The sequence below is a fragment of the Scyliorhinus torazame genome, chromosome 7 (genome assembly GCF_047496885.1).
Source record: "Scyliorhinus torazame isolate Kashiwa2021f chromosome 7, sScyTor2.1, whole genome shotgun sequence".
Lineage (NCBI taxonomy): Eukaryota > Metazoa > Chordata > Chondrichthyes > Carcharhiniformes > Scyliorhinidae > Scyliorhinus > Scyliorhinus torazame.
Genome location: NC_092713.1, coordinates 114,420,723 through 114,441,205, shown reverse-complemented (window position 1 = coordinate 114,441,205; position 20,483 = coordinate 114,420,723).

The following is a 20,483-nucleotide window of genomic DNA, read 5'->3' as shown; positions in this document are numbered from 1 at the left end:
CAGTCTGGGGGCGTTGGTAACTGCGCCTCTGCCGTTCCCACCGGCACGGTACTCCACCAGCCCCGTGGTGGTGGCGGCCCTGAGAGTCTGGGGGCAATGGAGGAGACATGTGGGAGCAGATGGAGCATCGGTTCTGTCTCCAATCTGTGATAATCACCGGTTTGCCCCGGGAAGTATGGATGGGGGGTTCCGGAGATGGCGGAGAGCAGGGATTGAGAGAATGGGGGATATGTTTATAGAGGGGAGCTTTGTGAGTTTGAGGGTGCTGGAGGAGAAGTTTGGATTGGCGAGGGGAAACAAATTCAGGTATCTGCAGGTGCAGGACTTCCTACGTAAACAGGTGTCAACCTTCCCGCTCCTACCACCAAGGGGAATTCAGGACAGGGTAGTTTCCAGAGGGTGGGTAGGAGAAGGGAGTGTCTCTGACATTTACAAGGAACTTATGGGGTAGGAGGAGACGCAGACCGAGGAGCTGAAGTGCAAGTGGGATGACGAGCTGGGAGGAGAGATAGAGGATGGTCTATGGGCGGACGCGTTGAGTAGAGTCAACGTGTCCACAACATGTGCCAGGCTCACCCTGATACAATTCAAGGTTGTTCATCAGGCTCACATGACAGTGGCCCGGATGAACAGATTCTTTGGGGTGGAAGGCAGGTGTACAAAATGTGCGGGAGGGCCAGCGAACCTTGTCGCCATGTTCTGGACATGTCCGAAGCTTAGGGGATTTTGGCAGGGGTTTGCAGATGTCATGTCCACGGTGTTAAAGACAAGGGTGGCACCAAGTCCAGAGGTGGTGATTTTTGGGGTGTCGGAAGACCCGGGAATCCAGGAGGAGAAAGAGACAGACGTTCTGGCCTTTGCTTCCCTGGTAGCCCGGAGGGACTCAAAGCCCCCGAAGTCGGAGACCTGGCTATCTGACATGGCTAGCTTTCTCTGTCTGGAGAAAATTAAGTTTGTCTTGAGGGGGTCACTGTTAGGGTTCGCCCTGAGGTGGCAACCGTTCGTCGACTTCTTTGCAGAAAATTAATCGTCAGCAGAAGTGGGGGGGGGGGGGGGGGGGGGCGGGGGGGTTAGTTTAGCTTAGAGTAGGGGGTTAACAAAGGCGGGACCTGTAAGGGAGGGAGACGGCTTTTGCACTATGTTTATAGTTTCATGTGCATTGTTTATTTTGTTGTTGTTGTAAAACCAAAAATACCTCAATAAAATGTTTATTAAAAAAAAGGCGTATGGTGTGTTGGCTTTCATGAACAGGGGGATTGAGTTTAAGAGCGGCGAGGTTTTGCTGCAGGTTTATAAAACTCTAGTTAGACCACACTTGGAATATTGTGTCCAGTTCTGGTCACCTCATTATAGGAAGGATGTGGATGCTTTGGAGAGGGTGCAGAGGAGATTTATTAGGGTGCTGCCTGGACTGGAGGGCATGTCTTATGAAGAAAGGTTCTCACTGGAGCGAAGAAGGCAGAGAGGTGACTTGATAGAGGTGTACAAGATGATGAGAGGCATGGATAGAGTGGATAGCCAGAGACTTTACGCCAGGGTGGAAATGGCTGTCACGAGGGGACATAGTTTTAAGGTGATTGGAGGAAGATATAGGGGAGATGTCAGAGGTAGGTTCTTTACACAGAGAGTGGTGGGTGTATGGCATGCACTGCCAGCAGAGGTGGTGGAGTCAGAGTCATTAGGGACATTTAAGCGACTCTTAGACAGGCACATGGAAAGCAGTAAATTGAAGGGTTGGAGGTTAGGTTGATCTTAGATTAGAATCAATGGTCGGCACAACATCGTGGGCTGAAGGGCCTGTACTATGCTGTACTGGTCTATGTTCTATGTATTTGGTCTGGCCTACATGTGACTCCAGACCCACAGCAATGTGGCTATGCCCTCAGGAATGGTCAATAAATCCTAGCCCAGCCAATGACTCCCACATCTCATAAACAAATAAAGAACTCAGGAATTGACCATATCCCTTGTTTTATGCTTTGGTCAAGCACTGACACAGAAACCAAAACAAATTCTCTCATTAACCCTAACCTAAATTAACCTTTCCATAGCTTAGTTAGAGAATACGCAGCTGTTGTGGTTGGCCTTCACTTTATGTCATGACCTGATTTTTTTTTGGTAGGCCCTCATATTCCACGCGTTAGATTGCAAATTATGAGTTGGTGAGATACTTCACATGCCGAACCCACAGTTTTTACAAAATGTACTTTATTCCAAACATGTGTTAAAAAACAGCAACATATACAAACACACACCACAAACTCACAGTCCACTGGCTTTTAAAGCAGACCAAGGTAGGCCAGCAGCACGGTTCAATTCCCGTACCAGCCTCCCCGAACAGGCGCCGGAATGTGGCGACTAGGGGCTTTTCACAGTAACTTCATTTGAAGCCTACTTGTGACAATAAGCGATTTTCATTTCATTTCATTTTCATTTCACTGTTCATACAATTTTTCCCCAGTTTACCTCCTCCCCTCCCCCTACTCCCTCAACCACCCTGCCCCACCCCGACGAACAGTTCCTTAAACATTGTCATGAACAGCTCCCATCTTATCTCATAGCCCTCCGCTGACCCTGCAACTCAAAATTAATCTTTTCTAACCAGAGATGGTTGTACAAGTCCCCCAGGCAAGCCATCACCCTCGGTGTCATATCCGACCTCCAATTTAGCAAGATCCTTTGCCGGATAATTAGAGAGGCGAAGGCCCCCTTTCCCTCCAGAAGCTCCGGCACTTCCGATATCCAAAAGATTGGCACCATCGGATCCGGCCTGACCTCCACCCTCACAATTTTAGATATCGTCCCAAACACTGCTTCCCAGTAACTCTCCAGCTTCTCGCAACCCCAAAACACATGCGCACGATTCACCAGCCCTCACCCACAGTTCTCACACTCATTGGTCACCACTTGAAAGAACCCATTCCTCCTCCCCGGGTCATATGCACTCTATGCGCCGCCTTAAACTGGATCAAGCTCATCCTTGTGCAGGGGGAGGTTGAATTCACCCTGCGAAAGGGCAGCACAATGGCGCAGTGGTTAGCATAGCTCCCTCACGGCGCCGAGGCCCCAGGTTCGATCCCGGCTCTGCTTCACTGTCCGTGTGGAGTTTGCACATTCTCCCTGTGTTTGTGTGGATTTTGCCCCCACAACTCAAAGATGTGCAGGGTTGGTGCACTGAACACGCTAAATTGCCCCTTAATTTGAAAAAATGAATTGGGTACTCTAAACTTATAAAAAAAGAGTTCACCCTACCCATCATCTTGCACCCAGTGCCAGCCTATTTTCCCCCCCAACTCCTCCCATTTGTTCTTGATCCTCGCCACCTGCAGCCCCCCCCCCCCCCCGGACCCGCTCCCCCAACCACCCGTATATATCCCCAATCCTATCCAATCTAAATTCACTCCCCCACGGCAATTCGAACCTCTCTCGCAACTCATCCTGACCTACAAACTTCTCTTCCAAATACAAGTCCCTCATCCTCAGCAGCCCCACACAGTGGTGTCAACACCGACATCCCCTCCAACTTAAAGAGTCTACTGAGCTGATTCGACACCCTGACTGTTGACTGTACCACCGGAGCCCGCAGATCGGGACACCATTTTGAAAGGCTGCCCCGATCTCTACACCCTCCCCCCCAGTTTCTGGATCCCCCTTTCCGTATACTTCCCCAAAGCTAGTGGCAGTGGGCTATCACCATAGCTGTCAGTCTGGAACCCGTACAGGACTCCTCCTCCATCCAGAGCCACTCCGCCCCCTAACCCCCCCCCCACCCCCTGCTCAAACCCCCCCCCCCCCATACCCCCCTCCCCCCCCCCCCCCCCAAATAATAGTGCAGTCGGTTCGGGAGCCACAACCCCCCTTTCTGTCTCTGCCTCTGTAACTGAGCCTACAGTTTTGGGGATGGGTTTGGAGCCAGCTTTTTAAGTGTGCGTACATCTTAGAAAATATGTTCAACCGATCCTAAAGGACCTCTGCCCAATTATGAGTGTTAATGCAAAGCTCCACTCTGTAACCATCCATCTGTAAAACATTGCTATACTGAGCAAGACTCTTGCAGTGAGTCTTGCTAATATCTCCTTCTTAGAAGGAGGAAATAGCTTTCATTCTTCTTTTTGTCCTGAGGTTGTATATGTCCTTAGTCACCTTTTTTTCCATTATTTAGTTATTCTGCTGAAAAAGACCAAGGGACCAATGCCCCATGTCTTATCCTCTCCACCTTCTTGTCTCACTTAAAGATCAACCTTTGATCAAGAATTTGATTACTCTTTCTGCTACAACAAAAAAGAAAATACTGGACAATCTTAGCAGGTCTGACAGCATCTGTGAAGAGAGAGAAGGGAGCTAACATTTTGAGTCTTGATGACTCTTTGTCAAAGTTCTTTCTCCTATCTACTTTTTCCATGCCTTCTAACTCTTTTTACTATCTCCATTTTTGGCTCAATCTAATTTTGTTTGATTTTCTTTCCCTAACTCTAGCCAAGGAACAATATGGTCAGCTGTAATATTCCAGAAGGCAAGCGAGTTGAGGTCAGATAGCACACCAGAGAACTTGTGTTGATTTGAGGATATTTGTCGTCTATTTGACGATATTAGACCTTGCACTGTGACATTCTGTTCATTGATAATATTGAACCTCAGCTGAGTATTTGCAGTTACAGCACTCTCTCTTGGATGGATACAGGACTGGGATATCGTTCCCCACACTTTGTCAGATAGCTATCTTGTAGCTATCTCCCCACCCTCTCAAAGTTTACATAGAATTGCAAAGCCTTAACAAGAATGAGGCTATTGGCCCCTCAAATCTGCGCTGCCATTCAATAAGATCATTGTGAATCAAATTGTGGCCTCAACTCCACTTTCCTGCCTTATTCTACACCTCCACCCCCCACCCCCCCGCCACCTTTCATATGGAATAGGTAGACTAAATTGGCAAAAGTAACTTGGAGGAAAAGTTCATAGAATGCATTCATGACAATTTGCTGAAACAATGGCCGCGATTCAGCGGACATAAAACTGTAATGACTCAGACCAGACCTTTGAAATCGGCCAATTGGAATACAAGTTCCCTGATTAGTGGGCCAATCAGGGAACCTCTTCTTTGTATATAACAGGGAGCGTTAGATCCTCTGCACTCCCAGTGTAGGCAGCAAGTTGAGTGCACCTGGTTGTACTGCTGTTAGTTTTGTTAATAAAAGGGATTTTGGTGAAGCGACTTCTGCCTCAGTGGACTTACTACAAAAACAATGTCCGCTTCCAGGCGTGTTTGGTGGGGTGTACCTTGGTGGCTGTGGTAGTACCAGGTATTGCGGTACCTGAGAGGCCGACACCATTGGTTAAGACCCTGGAGTCTACAATTGGCTGTATGACGTAGCTCTGCCATGAAGGCGGGGTATAAGAGACGGTGCCGTCCCAGCAGCCTTCACTTTCTGTATCGAAGCTGCTGGGGATCAGTTCTAGAGCATTAGAGCCTCAGTTACTGATTACCTTTGTCTCGAGAGTAATTGATTGCGCAGTAATTTAATGCACTAGATTTAAGCTGGAAGGATGGATCTCCGGACCAAGCCGGAGTGCCTTCAACTCAGCCCCCACGCGGAGAACTCGGCTGCTATATTTTAACACTGGCTGGCGGGTTCCAAAGGGTTCCTGGAGACGGCCGGAGGTGAGCCCACAGAAGGGCAGAAAATGCATCTCCTGCGCTCGAGGGTCAGCCCTGGGATCTACCCCCTTATCGAGGATGCGGAAAACTACGATGCAGCCATCCTACAACTGAAAAGGCATTATATCCGCCCTGTAAATCAGGTCTATGCGCGCCACCTGCTCGCTACGAGACGGCAAAGCCCTGGGGAATCACTGGAAGACTTCTACCGGCGCTACTGGTGCTGGGCCAAAACTGTGGCTGCCCGCCAGGTTCGGGGAGCGAGCACACGGAACTTTTAATAAGAGTTGCTTTTGTGGCAGGTATGAGCTCCTCGGATACCCGCCGAAGACTCCTTGCGAAGGACACCTTTGGACTCAGAGAGGCACGGGCCCTGGCAGGGTCCATGGATGTCACCTACCTAAACGCGCAGTCCTCGCGCCCGACCGCGCGGCGGCCCCCTGGCCCGCATGGCACCCCGCTGCGGCAGCCCCACAGACCCTCCCCCATCCAGGCCCCGACCGGCCAGCTCTTACCGCCCCGCGCCGTGGCCGCGGTCTCCTGCGCCCCCGGAGCGCGGCAGCACGCCCCGCTCCAGGCCCCGACCGGTCAGCACCGCTCACCGCCCCGCGCAGTGGCCGCGGTCTCCCGCGCCCCCGGAACGCCGCTGCATGCCCCGCTCCAGGCCCCGATCGGCCAGCTCTCACCGCCCCGCTCCAGGCCCCGACCGCCCAGCTCTCACCGCCCCGCGCAGTGGCCGCGGTCTCCCGCGCCCCCGGAACGCCGCTGCACGCCCCGCTCCAGGCCCCGATCGGCCAGCTCTCACCGCCCCGCGCAGTGGCCGCGGTCTCCCGCGCCCCCGGAACGCCGCTGCATGCCCTGCTGCAGGCCCCGATCGGCCAGCTCTCACCGCCCCACGCCATGGCCGCGGTCTCCCACGTCTCCGGAACGCCGCTGCACGCCCCGCTCCAGGCCCCGACCGGCCAGTGCCGCTCACCGCCCCGCGCAGTGGCCGCGGTCTCCCGCGCCCCCGGAACGCCGCTGCATGCCCCGCTCCAGGCCCCGACCGGCCAGTGCCGCTCACCGCACCGCGCCGTGGCCGTGGTTTTCTGCGCCCCCGGAATGCCGCAGCACGCCCCGCTCCAGGCCTCGATCGGCCAGCTCTCACCGCCCCGCGCAGTGGCCGCGCTCTCCTGCGCCTCTGGACGCTGCAGCACTCACCGCCACCCCCTATCCTCGGGCCACGTGCGACCCACGGGCGCAGCCATCTTGCCCCCCGGACACCACGCTGGACGGGTGGGCGCCGCCATTTTGTCCACCCCCGACGCCATCTTGGATGGAGCCCCAGCACGGCCGACTACACGCTGCCCGACCAGAACTCGCAGCTGCTCCATCTGGCCTCAGTGACACTGGACCAAAATCAACCCCGGGGGCTCGCAAAGGCTACCACGACGGTCTCGTCAACGGATACAAACGTCTTGCCTGATTGACTCTGGGAGCACGGAAAGCGTTGTTCACCCCGGCACGGTAAGGCGCTACGCACTTGTAACCCACCCTGTAAACCAGAGGATCTCCCTGGCCTCCGGGTCACACTCGGTGGTGATAAAGGGGTTCTGCCTAGTGAACCTCACTGTCCAAGGCAGGAAATTCACCAATTTCCGCCTGTACGTCCTGCCGCACCTCTGCGCAGCCACCCTCCTGGGGCTGGATTTCCAATGCCATTTGCAAAGCCTGACCTTTAAATTCGGCGGCCCTATACCCCCCTTACTGTCTGCGGCCTCACGACCCTTAAGGTCGACCCGCCTTCCCTGTTTGCGAACCTCACCCCGGATTGCAAACCCGTCGCCACCAGGAGCAGACGGTACACTGCCCAGGACCGGACCTTCATCAGGTCAGAAGTCCAAAGGCTGCTGAGGGAAGGGGTCATCGAAGTGAGCAACAGTCCCTGGAGAGCCCAGGTAGTGGTGGTAAAGACCGGAGAGAAGCATAGGATGGTCATCGACTACAGCCAGACCATCAACAGGTTTACGCAGCTGGACGCGTACCCTCTCCCCCGTATAGCCGACCTGGTAAACAGGATTGCACAATACAAGGTCTTCTGCACGGTGGATCTCAAGTCCGCCTACCACTAGCTACCCCTCCATAATGGTGACCGCAAGTACACTGCCTTCGAGGCAGATGGGCGGCTCTACCACTTCTTAAGGGTTCCCTTCGGTGTCACTAACGGTGTCTCAGTCTTCCGGCACGAGATGGACTGAATGGTTGACCGGTACGGTTTACGGGCAACATTCCCGTATCTCGATAATGTCACTATCTGCAGCTACGATCAGCAGGACCACGACACAAACCTCCGAAAATTCCTCCAGACCGCAAAGATCCTTAACCTTACGTATAACAAGGATAAATGCATGTTTGGCACCGACCGCCTAGCCATCCTCGGCTACGTAGTGCGAAATGGAGTTATAGGCCCTGACCCTGAACGCATGCGCCCCCTTATGGAGTTCCCTCTCCCTCACTGCCCCAAGGCCCTGAAGCGCTGCCTAGGGTTTTTCAGTTATTACGCCCAGTGGGTCCCGAACGACGCAGATAGAGCCAGACCCCTAATCCAATCCACAGTTTTTCCCCTGTCGACGGAGGCCTGCCAGGCCTACAGCCGCATCAAAGCAGACATTGCAAGGGCCACGATGCGCGCCATTGACGAGTCCCTCCCATTCCAGCTCGACAGCGATGCGTCCAACGTAGCTCTGGCCGCCACCCTCAACCAAGCGGGCAGGCCCGTGGCTTTCTTCTCCCGCACCCTCCACGCTTCCGAAATTCGCCACTCTTCGGTCGAAAAGGAGGCCCAGGCCATAGTAGAAGCTGTGCGACACTGGAGGCATTACCTGGCTGGCAGGAGATTCACTCTCCTCACTGACCAACGGTCGGTTGCCTTCATGTTCGATAATGCACAGCGGGGCAAGATTAAAAACGACAAGATCTTGCGGTGGAGGATAGAACTCTCCACCTACAACTACGAGATCTTGTACCGTCCGGGGAAGCTAAACGAGCCTCCTGATGCCCTGTCCCACGGCACTTGTGCCACCGCACAAGTGGACTGCCTCCGATCCCTCCACGAGGACCTCTGCCACCCGGGAGCCACTCGCTTCTTTCACTTCGTAAAGACCCGCAACCTGCCCTACTCCATCGAGGAGGCCAGAACAGTCACCAGGGACTGCTAAACCTGTGCCGAGTGCAAACCGCACTTCTACCGGCCAGAGAGGGCGCACCTGATAAAGGCTTCCCGTCCCTTTGAACGCCTCAGCATGGATTTCAAAGGCCCCCTCCTCTCCACCGACCGCAACACGTATTTCCTGAACATGATTGACGAGTACTCCCGGTTCCCATTCGCCATCCCTTGCCCGGACATGACCACAACCACCGTCATCAAGGCCCTCCAGAGTATCTTCACACTGTTCGGTTTCCCCGCGTACATACACAGCGATAGGGGGTCCTCCTTTATGAGCGACGAACTGCGTCAATTCCTGCTCAGCAAGGGCATCGCCTCGAGCAGGACGACCAGTTACAACCCCCGGGGAAACGGGCATGTAGAGAGGGAGAACGGAACGGTCTGGAAGACTGTCCTACTGGCCCTACGGTCTAGGGATCTCCCAGTCTCCCGCTGGCAAGAAGTCCTCCCGGTGGCCCTCCATGCCATCCGGTCGCTGCTCTGTACAACCACAAATCAGACACCCCATGAACGGCTCCTTGTCTTCCCCAGGAAGTCCTCCTCCGGGACTTCGCTCCCAACCTGGCGAGCAACACCCGGACCCATCCTGCTTCGGAAGCACGTGCGGGCGCACAAGTCAGACCCGTTGGTCGAAAGGGTCCACCTGCTGCATGCGAACCCCCAGTACGCCTACGTTCCCTGACGGCCGGCAAGACACAGTTTCCCTTCGGGACCTGGCGCCCGCCGGAACCGCACGCGCTCCCGAGCCATTACCCCCACCCCCACACCCCCCGCAGCAGTGAGACGGGTCAGTACTCCCGCCACTCCTGCCTTGGCCCGCCCACTCACCGGCGCCCCCTACAGGCCCTCCCCCCTTGTGTCAACCGCTTGCCCCAACAGCGCCGCCCAGGGGTGACGAAGATGCCGAGGAGGCGGAAACTACGTTCCCGGATTCACAACCACCGGGACCCACACCAGGTTCACCACAGAAGCTCCAGCGTTCCAGAAGGACGACCAGGCCACCCGATCGACATATTGCTTCATCCTGACTTTCACAATAAATGAACGTTTTGCTCGAATCCTCGACTGCACGGTGCCTCAATACCTGGTCCGACCATGTGAAATGCTACTGGTTTTTTCTCCCATTGGCCACCACCCCTGCCGGACTCCTTTTTTAACAGGGGGTGAATGTGGTAGTAGTACCAGGTATTGCGGTACCTGAGAGGCCGACGCCATTGGTTAAGACCCTGGAGTCTACCATTGGCTGTATGACGTAGCTCTGCCATGAAGGCGGGGTATAAGAAACGGTGCCGCCCCAGCAGCCTTCACTTTCTGTATCGAAGCTGCTGGGGATCAGTTCTAGAGCATTAGAGCCTCAGTTACTGATTACCTTCGTCTCGAGAGTAATTGATTGCGCATCAGTGGCCTCAGTGCTAAGATTCACCCCACTATTCACAGACACTTTGTCAGTTTTCTGGGGCCTTGGGGAGTTTCTCCCCGCCAAGGCCACAATTAGGCGGTCGTCCTGCACTGGAGAGCTCAGCTCCTCACAGATCGTGATGCCATTTTGGATGGCTGCCCCGATCTCTACACCCTCTCCCCAGTTTCTGGATCCCCCCTTCCCCCCCCCACTCTAATTGGCAAGGCCCCCCAGGCCTGACACCTGGCGCTGCCAGTGTGCCAGGCTGGCAGTGCCAAGGTGCATGAATGCCAGGAGGAGTGCCAGGGTATCATCTTGCCCTGGGTTCCCTAATGGCATGCAAGACCACCAAGGTGCCATCACATTTGGTCAATGTTTGTGGAAACCAGAGCTAAACAGTGTCTGTTCGAGATCTCACAGGTGTGGCCGTTGACTCCCAGGCACTGGCTCATTTACATATGCTGATCTGGTGGGCGTGATCCACATTGTACCGGGAGGAGCGAGTCAGGTGACTCGCGATCGGCCCAGCGGGGAGCCCGATTTTGGGCTGTCATGGGATTCACCCATTGGGCCCGGCTCCGTGTCAGGCACAACGTAGTGGCTGAATCGCACCCAATATATTAAGGAATCACCAGGGAACTAGCTTTTTAGATCTGGGACCGTGTAATTTCATTTCATAGAAGTTACGGTGCAGAAGGAGGCCATTCGGCCCATTGAGACAGTACCGGCACTTGGAAAGAGCACCCGACCCAAGCCCACACCTCCACCCTATCCCCATAACCCCACCCAACACTAAGGGCAATTTAGCATAGCCAATCCCCCTAACCTGCACATCTTTGGACTGTGGGAGGAAACCGGAGCACCCGGAGGAAACCCACGCAGACACGGGGAGGATGTGCAGACTCCGCACAGACAGTGACCCAAGCCGGAATCGAACCTGGGACCCTGGAGCTGTGAAGCAATTGTGCTATCCACAATGCTACCGTGCTGCCCCAGGATTAATTTGGAATCTTGTAGTAAAGGAACCTTGGGAAAGAATGATATAACTTCATACTAATTTTGAGAATGATGCAGTTAAGTCCAAAACCAAAGGTGTTACATTTAAAGAAATGGGACCCACGCCGGCCGACGTCCTCGACCCACGCCGGCCGACCTCCTCGACCCACGCCGGCCGACCTCCTCGACCCACGCCGGCTGACCGTCGCAACCCACGCCGGCTGACCTCCTTGACCCACGCCGGCTGACCTTCGCAACCCACGCCGGCCGACCTCCTCGACCCACGCCGGCTGACCTCCTTGACCCACGCCAGCTGACCTTCGCAACCCACGCCGGCCGACCTCCTCGACCCACGCCGGCTGACCTCCTTGACCCACGCCGGCTGACCGTCGCAACCCACGCCGGCTGACCTCCTTGACCCACACCGGCTGACCTTCGCAACCCACGCCGGCTGACCTCCTTGACCCACGCCGGCTGACCTTCGCAACCCACGCCGGCCGACCTCCTCGACCCACGCCGGCTGACCTTCGCAACCCACGCCGGCTGACCTTCGCAACCCACGCCGGCTGACCTTCGCAACCCACGCCGGCTGACCTCCTTGACCCACACCGGCTGACCGTCGCAACCCACGCCGGCTGACCTCCTTGACCCACGCCGGCTGACCTCCACAACCCACGCCGGCTGACCTTCGCAACCCACGCCGGCTGACCTTCGCAACCCACGCCGGCCAACATTGGCACAATTAATGAATCCATATCTTAAAAAATCGTCTTCATACTCCTTTGTGCCTGATTTCAGCTTCTTCTTAATGGGCTGTTCACCAGAGGCCCTGGAGCTCACACCAGCACTGCTTTGACCTGTTGTGGACTCTCCGGGAGCTCACACCAGCTCTGCTTTGTTCTGTTGTGGACTCTCCGGGAGCTCACACCTGCACTGCTTTGTCCTGTTGTGGACTCTCCTGAACAGCTCACACCAGCACTGCTTTGTTCTGTTGTGGACTCTCCGGGAGCTCACACCTGCACTGCTTTGTCCTGTTGTGGACTCTCCTGAACAGCTCACACCAGCACTGCTTTGACCTGTTGTGGACTCTCCTGAACAGCTCACACCAGCACTGCTTTGTCCTGCTTTGGACTCTCCGGGAGCTCACACCTGCACTGCTTTGACCTGTTGTGGACTCTCCTGAACAGCTCACACCAGCACTGCTTTGTCCTGTTGTGGACTCTCCGGGAGCTCACACCAGCTCTGCTTTGTCCTGTTGTGGACTCTCCGGGAGCTCACACCAGCTCTGCTTTGACCTGTTGTGGACTCTCCGGGAGCTCACACCAGCTCTGCTTTGTCCTGTTGTGGACTCTCCTGAACAGCTCACACCAGCTCTGCTTTGTCCTGTTGTGGACTCTCTGGGAGCTCACACCAGCTCTGCTTTGCCCTGTTGTGGACTCTCCTGAACAGCTCACACCAGCTCTGCTTTGTCCTGTTGTGGACTCTCCGGGAGCTCACACCAGCTCTGCTTTGTCCTGTTGTGGACTCTCCGGGAGCTCACACCAGCACTGCTTTGTCCTGTTGTGGATTCTCCGGGAGCTCACACCAGCTCTGCTTTGTCCTGTTGTGGACTCTCCGGGAGCTCACACCTGCACTGCTTTGACCTGTTGTGGACTCTCCTGAACAGCTCACACCAGCTCTGCTTTGTCCTGCTTTGGACTCTCCGGGAGCTCACACCTGCACTGCTTTGACCTGTTGTGGACTCTCCTGAACAGCTCACACCAGCACTGCTTTGTCCTGTTGTGGACTCTCCGGGAGCTCACACCAGCGCTGCTTTGTCCTGTTGTGGACTCTCCTGAACAGCTCACACCAGCACTGCTTTGTCCTGTTGTGGACTCTCCGGGAGCTCACACCAGCACTGCTTTGTCCTATTGTGGACTCTCCTGAACAGCTCACACCAGCACTGCTTTGTCCTGTTGTGGACTCTCCGGGAGCTCACACCAGCTCTGCTTTGTCCTGTTGTGGACTCTCTGGGAGCTCACACCAGCACTGCTTTGACCTGTTGTGGACTCTCCTGAACAGCTCACACCAGCTCTGCTTTGTCCTGTTGTGGACTCTCCTGAACAGCTCACACCAGCTCTGCTTTGTCCTGTTGTGGACTCTCCGGGAGCTCACACCAGCTCTGCTTTGTCCTGTTGTGGACTCTCCGGGAGCTCACACCAACACTGCTTTGACCTGTTGTGGACTCTCCGGGAGCTCACACCAGCTCTGCTTTGACCTGTTGTGGACTCTCCGGGAGCTCACACCAGCTCTGCTTTGTCCTGTTGTGGACTCTCCGGGAGCTCACACCAACACTGCTTTGACCTGTTGTGGACTCTCCGGGAGCTCACACCAGCTCTGCTTTGTCCTGTTGTGGTCTCCCCCTGAGCTCACACCAGCTCTGCTTTGACCTGTTGTGGACTCTCCGGGAGCTCACACCAGCTCTGCTTTGTCCTGTTGTGGACTCTCCTGGAGCTCACACCAGCTCTGCTTTGTCCTGTTGTGGATTCTCCGGGAGCTCACACCAGCTCTGCTTTGTCCTGTTGTGGACTCTCCTGAACAGCTCACACCAGCTCTGCTTTGTCCTGTTGTGGACTCTCCGGGAGCTCACACCAGCTCTGCTTTGTCCTGTTGTGGACTCTCCGGGAGCTCACACCTGCACTGCTTTGTCCTGTTGTGGACCCCCCTGAACAGCTCACACCAGCTCTGCTTTGACCTGTTGTGGACTCTCCTGAACAGCTCACACCAGCACTGCTTTGTCCTGTTGTGGACTCTCCTGGAGCTCACACCAGCTCTGCTTTGTCCTGTTGTGGACTCTCCGGGAGCTCACACCAGCTCTGCTTTGTCCTGTTGTGGACTCTCTGGGAGCTCACACCAGCTCTGCTTTGTCCTGTTGTGGACTCTCCGGGAGCTCACACCTGCACTGCTTTGACCTGTTGTGGACTCTCCTGAACAGCTCTCACCAACTCTGCTTTGTCCTGTTGTGGACTCTCCGGGAGCTCACACCAGCTCTGCTTTGACCTGTTGTGGACTCTCCTGAACAGCTCTCACCAACTCTGCTTTGTCCTGTTGTGGACTCTCCGGGAGCTCACACCAGCTCTGCTTTGACCTGTTGTGGACTCTCCTGAACAGCTCACACCAACTCTGCTTTGACCTGTTGTGGACTCTCCGGGAGCTCACACCAGCTCTGCTTTGTCCTGTTGTGGACTCTCCGGGAGCTCACACCTGCACTGCTTTGACCTGTTGTGGACTCTCCTGAACAGCTCACACCAGCTCTGCTTTGTCCTGTTGTGGACTCTCCGGGAGCTCACACCAGCTCTGCTTTGTCCTGTTGTGGACTCTCCGGGAGCTCACACCAACACTGCTTTGTCCTGTTGTGGACTCTCCTGAACAGCTCACACCAGCTCTGCTTTGTCCTGTTGTGGACTCTCTGGGAGCTCACACCAGCACTGCTTTGTCCTGTTGTGGACCCTCCTGGAGCTCACACCAGCTCTGCTTTGACCTGTTGTGGACTCTCCTGGAGCTCACACCAGCTCTGCTTTGTCCTGTTGTGGACTCTCCTGAACAGCTCACACCAGCTCTGCTTTGTCCTGTTGTGGACTCTCTGGGAGCTCACACCAGCACTGCTTTGACCTGTTGTGGACTCTCTGGGAGCTCACACCAGCTCTGCTTTGTCCTGTTGTGGACTCTCCGGGAGCTCACACCAGCTCTGCTTTGTCCTGTTGTGGACTCTCTGGGAGCTCACACCAGCTCTGCTTTGTCCTGTTGTGGACTCTCTGGGAGCTCACACCAGCTCTGCTTTGTCCTGTTGTGGACTCTCCGGGAGCTCACACCAGCTCTGATTTGTCCTGTTGTGGACTCTCCTGGAGCTCACACCAGCTCTGCTTTGACCTGTTGTGGACTCTCCTGGAGCTCACACCAGCTCTGCTTTGTCCTGTTGTGGACTCTCCGGGAGCTCACACCAGCTCTGCTTTGACCTGTTGTGGACTCTCCGGGAGCTCACACCAGCTCTGCTTTGTCCTGTTGTGGACTCTCCGGGAGCTCACACCAGCTCTGCTTTGACCTGTTGTGGACTCTCCGGGAGCTCACACCAGCACTGCTTTGTCCTGTTGTGGATTCTCCGGGAGCTCACACCAGCTCTGCTTTGTCCTGTTGTGGACTCTCCGGGAGCTCACACCTGCACTGCTTTGTCCTGTTGTGGACTCTCCTGAACAGCTCACACCAGCTCTGCTTTGTCCTGCTTTGGACTCTCCGGGAGCTCACACCAGCTCTGCTTTGTCCTGTTGTGGACTCTCCGGGAGCTCACACCAGCGCTGCTTTGTCCTGTTGTGGACTCTCCGGGAGCTCACACCAGCTCTGCTTTGACCTGTTGTGGACTCTCCTGAACAGCTCACACCAGCTCTGCTTTGTCCTGTTGTGGACTCTCCTGGAGCTCACACCAGCTCTGCTTTGTCCTGTTGTGGACTCTCCGGGAGCTCACACCAGCTCTGCTTTGTCCTGTTGTGGACTCTCCTGAACAGCTCACACCAGCTCTGCTTTGTCCTGTTGTGGACTCTCCGGGAGCTCACACCAGCTCTGCTTTGTCCTGTTGTGGACTCTCCGGGAGCTCACACCAGCTCTGCTTTGTCCTGTTGTGGACTCTCCGGGAGCTCACACCAGCTCTGCTTTGTCCTGTTGTGGACTCTCCGGGAGCTCACACCAGCTCTGCTTTGTCCTGTTGTGGACTCTCCGGGAGCTCACACCAGCTCTGCTTTGTCCTGTTGTGGACTCTCTGGGAGCTCACACCAGCTCTGCTTTGTCCTGTTGTGGACTCTCCTGAACAGCTCACACCAGCACTGCTTTGTCCTGTTGTGGACTCTCTGGGAGCTCACACCAGCTCTGCTTTGTCCTGTTGTGGACTCTCCGGGAGCTCACACCAGCTCTGCTTTGTCCTGTTGTGGACCCTCCTGAACAGCTCACACCAGCTCTGCTTTGACCTGTTGTGGACTCTCTGGGAGCTCACACCAGCTCTGCTTTGTCCTGTTGTGGACTCTCTGGGAGCTCACACCAGCTCTGCTTTGTCCTGTTGTGGACTCTCCGGGAGCTCACACCAGCTCTGCTTTGTCCTGTTGTGGACTCTCCGGGAGCTCACACCAGCTCTGCTTTGTCCTGTTGTGGACTCTCCTGAACAGCTCACACCAGCGCTGCTTTGTCCTGTTGTGGACTCTCTGGGAGCTCACACCAGCTCTGCTTTGTCCTGTTGTGGACTCTCCGGGAGCTCACACCAGCACTGCTTTGACCTGTTGTGGACTCTCCGGGAGCTCACACCAGCTCTGCTTTGTCCTGTTGTGGACTCTCCTGGAGCTCACACCAGCTCTGCTTTGTCCTGTTGTGGACCCTCCTGGAGCTCACACCAGCTCTGCTTTGACCTGTTGTGGACTCTCCTGAACAGCTCACACCAGCTCTGCTTTGTCCTGTTGTGGACCCTCCTGGAGCTCACACCAGCTCTGCTTTGTCCTGTTGTGGACTCTCCTGGAGCTCACACCAGCTCTGCTTTGTCCTGTTGTGGACCCTCCTGGAGCTCACACCAGCTCTGCTTTGACCTGTTGTGGACTCTCCTGAACAGCTCACACCAGCACTGCTTTGACCTGTTGTGGACTCTCCGGGAGCTCACACCAGCTCTGCTTTGTCCTGTTGTGGACTCTCCTGAACAGCTCACACCAGCTCTGCTTTGTCCTGTTGTGGACTCTCCGGGAGCTCACACCAGCTCTGCTTTGTCCTGTTGTGGACTCTCCTGAACAGCTCACACCAGCTCTGCTTTGTCCTGTTGTGGACTCTCTGGGAGCTCACACCAGCTCTGCTTTGTCCTGTTGTGGACCCTCCTGGAGCTCACACCAGCTCTGCTTTGACCTGTTGTGGACTCTCCGGGAGCTCACACCAGCTCTGCTTTGTCCTGTTGTGGACTCTCCTGAACAGCTCACACCAGCTCTGCTTTGTCCTGTTGTGGACTCTCTGGGAGCTCACACCAGCTCTGCTTTGTCCTGTTGTGGACTCTCTGGGAGCTCACACCAGCTCTGCTTTGTCCTGTTGTGGACCCTCCTGAACAGCTCACACCAGCACTGCTTTGTCCTGTTGTGGACTCTCCTGGAGCTCACACCAGCTCTGCTTTGTCCTGTTGTGGACTCTCCGGGAGCTCACACCAGCTCTACTTTGTCCTGTTGTGGACTCTCCTGAACAGCTCTCACCAACTCTGCTTTGACCTGTTGTGGACTCTCCGGGAGCTCACACCAGCACTGCTTTGTCCTGTTGTGGACTCTCTGGGAGCTCACACCAGCACTGCTTTGTCCTGTTGTGGACTCTCCTGAACAGCTCTCACCAACTCTGCTTTGTCCTGTTGTGGACTCTCTGGGAGCTCACAGCAGCTCTGCTTTGACATGTTGTGGACTCTCTGGGAGCTCACACCAGCTCTGCTTTGTCCTGTTGTGGACTCTCTGGGAGCTCACACCAGCTCTGCTTTGTCCTGTTGTGGACTCTCCTGAACAGCTCACACCAGCACTGCTTTGTCCTGTTGTGGACTCTCCTGAACAGCTCACACCAGCTCTGCTTTGACCTGTTGTGTACTCTCCGGGAGCTCACACCAGCTCTGCTTTGTCCTGTTGTGGACCCTCCTGGAGCTCACACCAGCTCTGCTTTGTCCTGTTGTGGACTCTCCTGAACAGCTCACACCAGCTCTGCTTTGTCCTGTTGTGGACTCTCCGGGAGCTCACACCAGCTCTGCTTTGTCCTGTTGTGGACTCTCTGGGAGCTCACACCAGCTCTGCTTTGTCCTGTTGTGGACTCTCCGGGAGCTCACACCAGCTCTGCTTTGTCCTGTTGTGGACTCTCCTGAACAGCTCACACCAGCTCTGCTTTGTCCTGTTGTGGACTCTCTGGGAGCTCACACCAGCACTGCTTTGTCCTGTTGTGGACTCTCCTGAACAGCTCACATCAGCTCTGCTTTGTCCTGTTGTGGACTCTCTGGGAGCTCACACCAGCACTGCTTTGACCTGTTGTGGACTCTCCGGGAGCTCACACCAGCACTGCTTTGACCTGTTGTGGACTCTCCGGGAGCTCACACCAGCTCTGCTTTGTCCTGTTGTGGACTCTCCTGAACAGCTCACACCAGCTCTGCTTTGTCCTGTTGTGGACTCTCCGGGAGCTCACACCAGCACTGCTTTGACCTGTTGTGGACTCTCCGGGAGCTCACACCAGCACTGCTTTGTCCTGTTGTGGACTCTCCTGAACAGCTCACACCAGCTCTGCTTTGTCCTGTTGTGGACTCTCTGGGAGCTCACACCAGCACTGCTTTGACCTGTTGTGGACTCTCCGGGAGCTCACACCAGCTCTGCTTTGTCCTGTTGTGGACTCTCCTGAACAGCTCACACCAGCACTGCTTTGTCCTGTTGTGGATTCTCCGGGAGCTCACACCAGCTCTGCTTTGACCTGTTGTGGACTCTCCGGGAGCTCACACCAGCTCTGCTTTGTCCTGTTGTGGACTCTCCTGAACAGCTCACACCAGCTCTGCTTTGTCCTGTTGTGGACTCTCCTGAACAGCTCACACCAGCACTGCTTTGTCCTGTTGTGGACTCTCCTGGAGCTCACACCAGCTCTGCTTTGTCCTGTTGTGGATTCTCCGGGAGCTCACACCAGCTCTGCTTTGTCCTGTTGTGGGCTCTCCGGGAGCTCACACCACCACTGCTTTGTCCTGTTGTGGACTCTCCTGAACAGCTCACACCAGCTCTGCTTTGACCTGTTGTGGACTCTCCGGGAGCTCACACCAGCTCTGCTTTGACCTGTTGTGGACTCTCCGGGAGCTCACACCAGCTCTGCTTTGTCCTGTTGTGGACCCTCCTGGAGCTCACACCAGCACTGCTTTGTCCTGTTGTGGACTCTCCTGAACAGCTCACACCAGCACTGCTTTGTCCTGTTGTGGACTCTCCTGAACAGCTCACACCAGCACTGCTTTGTCCTGTTGTGGACTCTCCTGAACAGCTCACACCAGCTCTGCTTTGTCCTGTTGTGGACTCTCCTGAACAGCTCACACCAGCTCTGCTTTGTCCTGTTGTGGACTCTCCTGAACAGCTCACACCAGCACTGCTTTGTCCTGTTGTGGACTCTCTGGGAGCTCACACCAGCTCTGCTTTGTCCTGTTGTGGACTCTCCTGAACAGCTCACACCAGCACTGCTTTGACCTGTTGTGGACTCTCCTGAACTGCTCACACCAGCTCTGCTTTGTCCTGTTGTGGACTCTCTGGGAGCTCACACCAGCACTGCTTTGTCCTGTTGTGGACTCTCCTGAACAGCTCACACCAGCTCTGCTTTGTCCTGTTGTGGACTCTCCGGGAGCTCACAGCAGCTCTGCTTTGACATGTTGTGGACTCTCTGGGAGCTCACACCAGCTCTGCTTTGACCTGTTGTGGACTCTCTGGGAGCTCACACCAGCTCTGCTTTGACCTGTTGTGGACTCTCTGGGAGCTCACACCAGCTCTGCTTTGTCCTGTTGTGGACTCTCCTGGAGCTCACACCAGCTCTGCTTTGACATGTTGTGGACTCTCTGGGAGCTCACACCAGCTCTGCTTTGTCCTGTTGTGGACTCTCCGGGAGCTCACACCAGCACTGCTTTGTCCTGTTGTGGACTCTCCTGAACAGCTCACACCAGCTCTGCTTTGACCTGTTGTGGACTCTCCTGAACAGCTCACACCAGCTCTGCTTTGTCCTGTTGTGGACTCTACGGGAGCTCACACCAGCTCTGCTTTGTCCTGTTGTGGACTCTCCTGAACAGCTCACACCAGCACTGCTTTGTCCTGTTGTGGACTCTACGGGAGCTCACACCAGCTCTGCTTTGTCCTGTTGTGGACCCTCCTGGAGCTCACACCAGCTCTGCTTTGTCCTGTTGTGGACTCTCCGGGAGCTCACACCAGCTCTGCTTTGTCCTGTTGTGGACTCTCCTGAACAGCTCACACCAGCTCTGCTTTGTCCTGTTGTGGACTCTCCGGGAGCTCACACCAGCTCTGCTTTGACCTGTTGTGGACTCTCCGGGAGCTCACACCAGCTCTGCTTTGTCCTGTTGTGGACTCTCCTGAACAGCTCACACCAGCACTGCTTTGTCCTGTTGTGGACTCTACGGGAGCTCACACCAGCTCTGCTTTGTCCTGTTGTGGACCCTCCTGGAGCTCACACCAGCTCTGCTT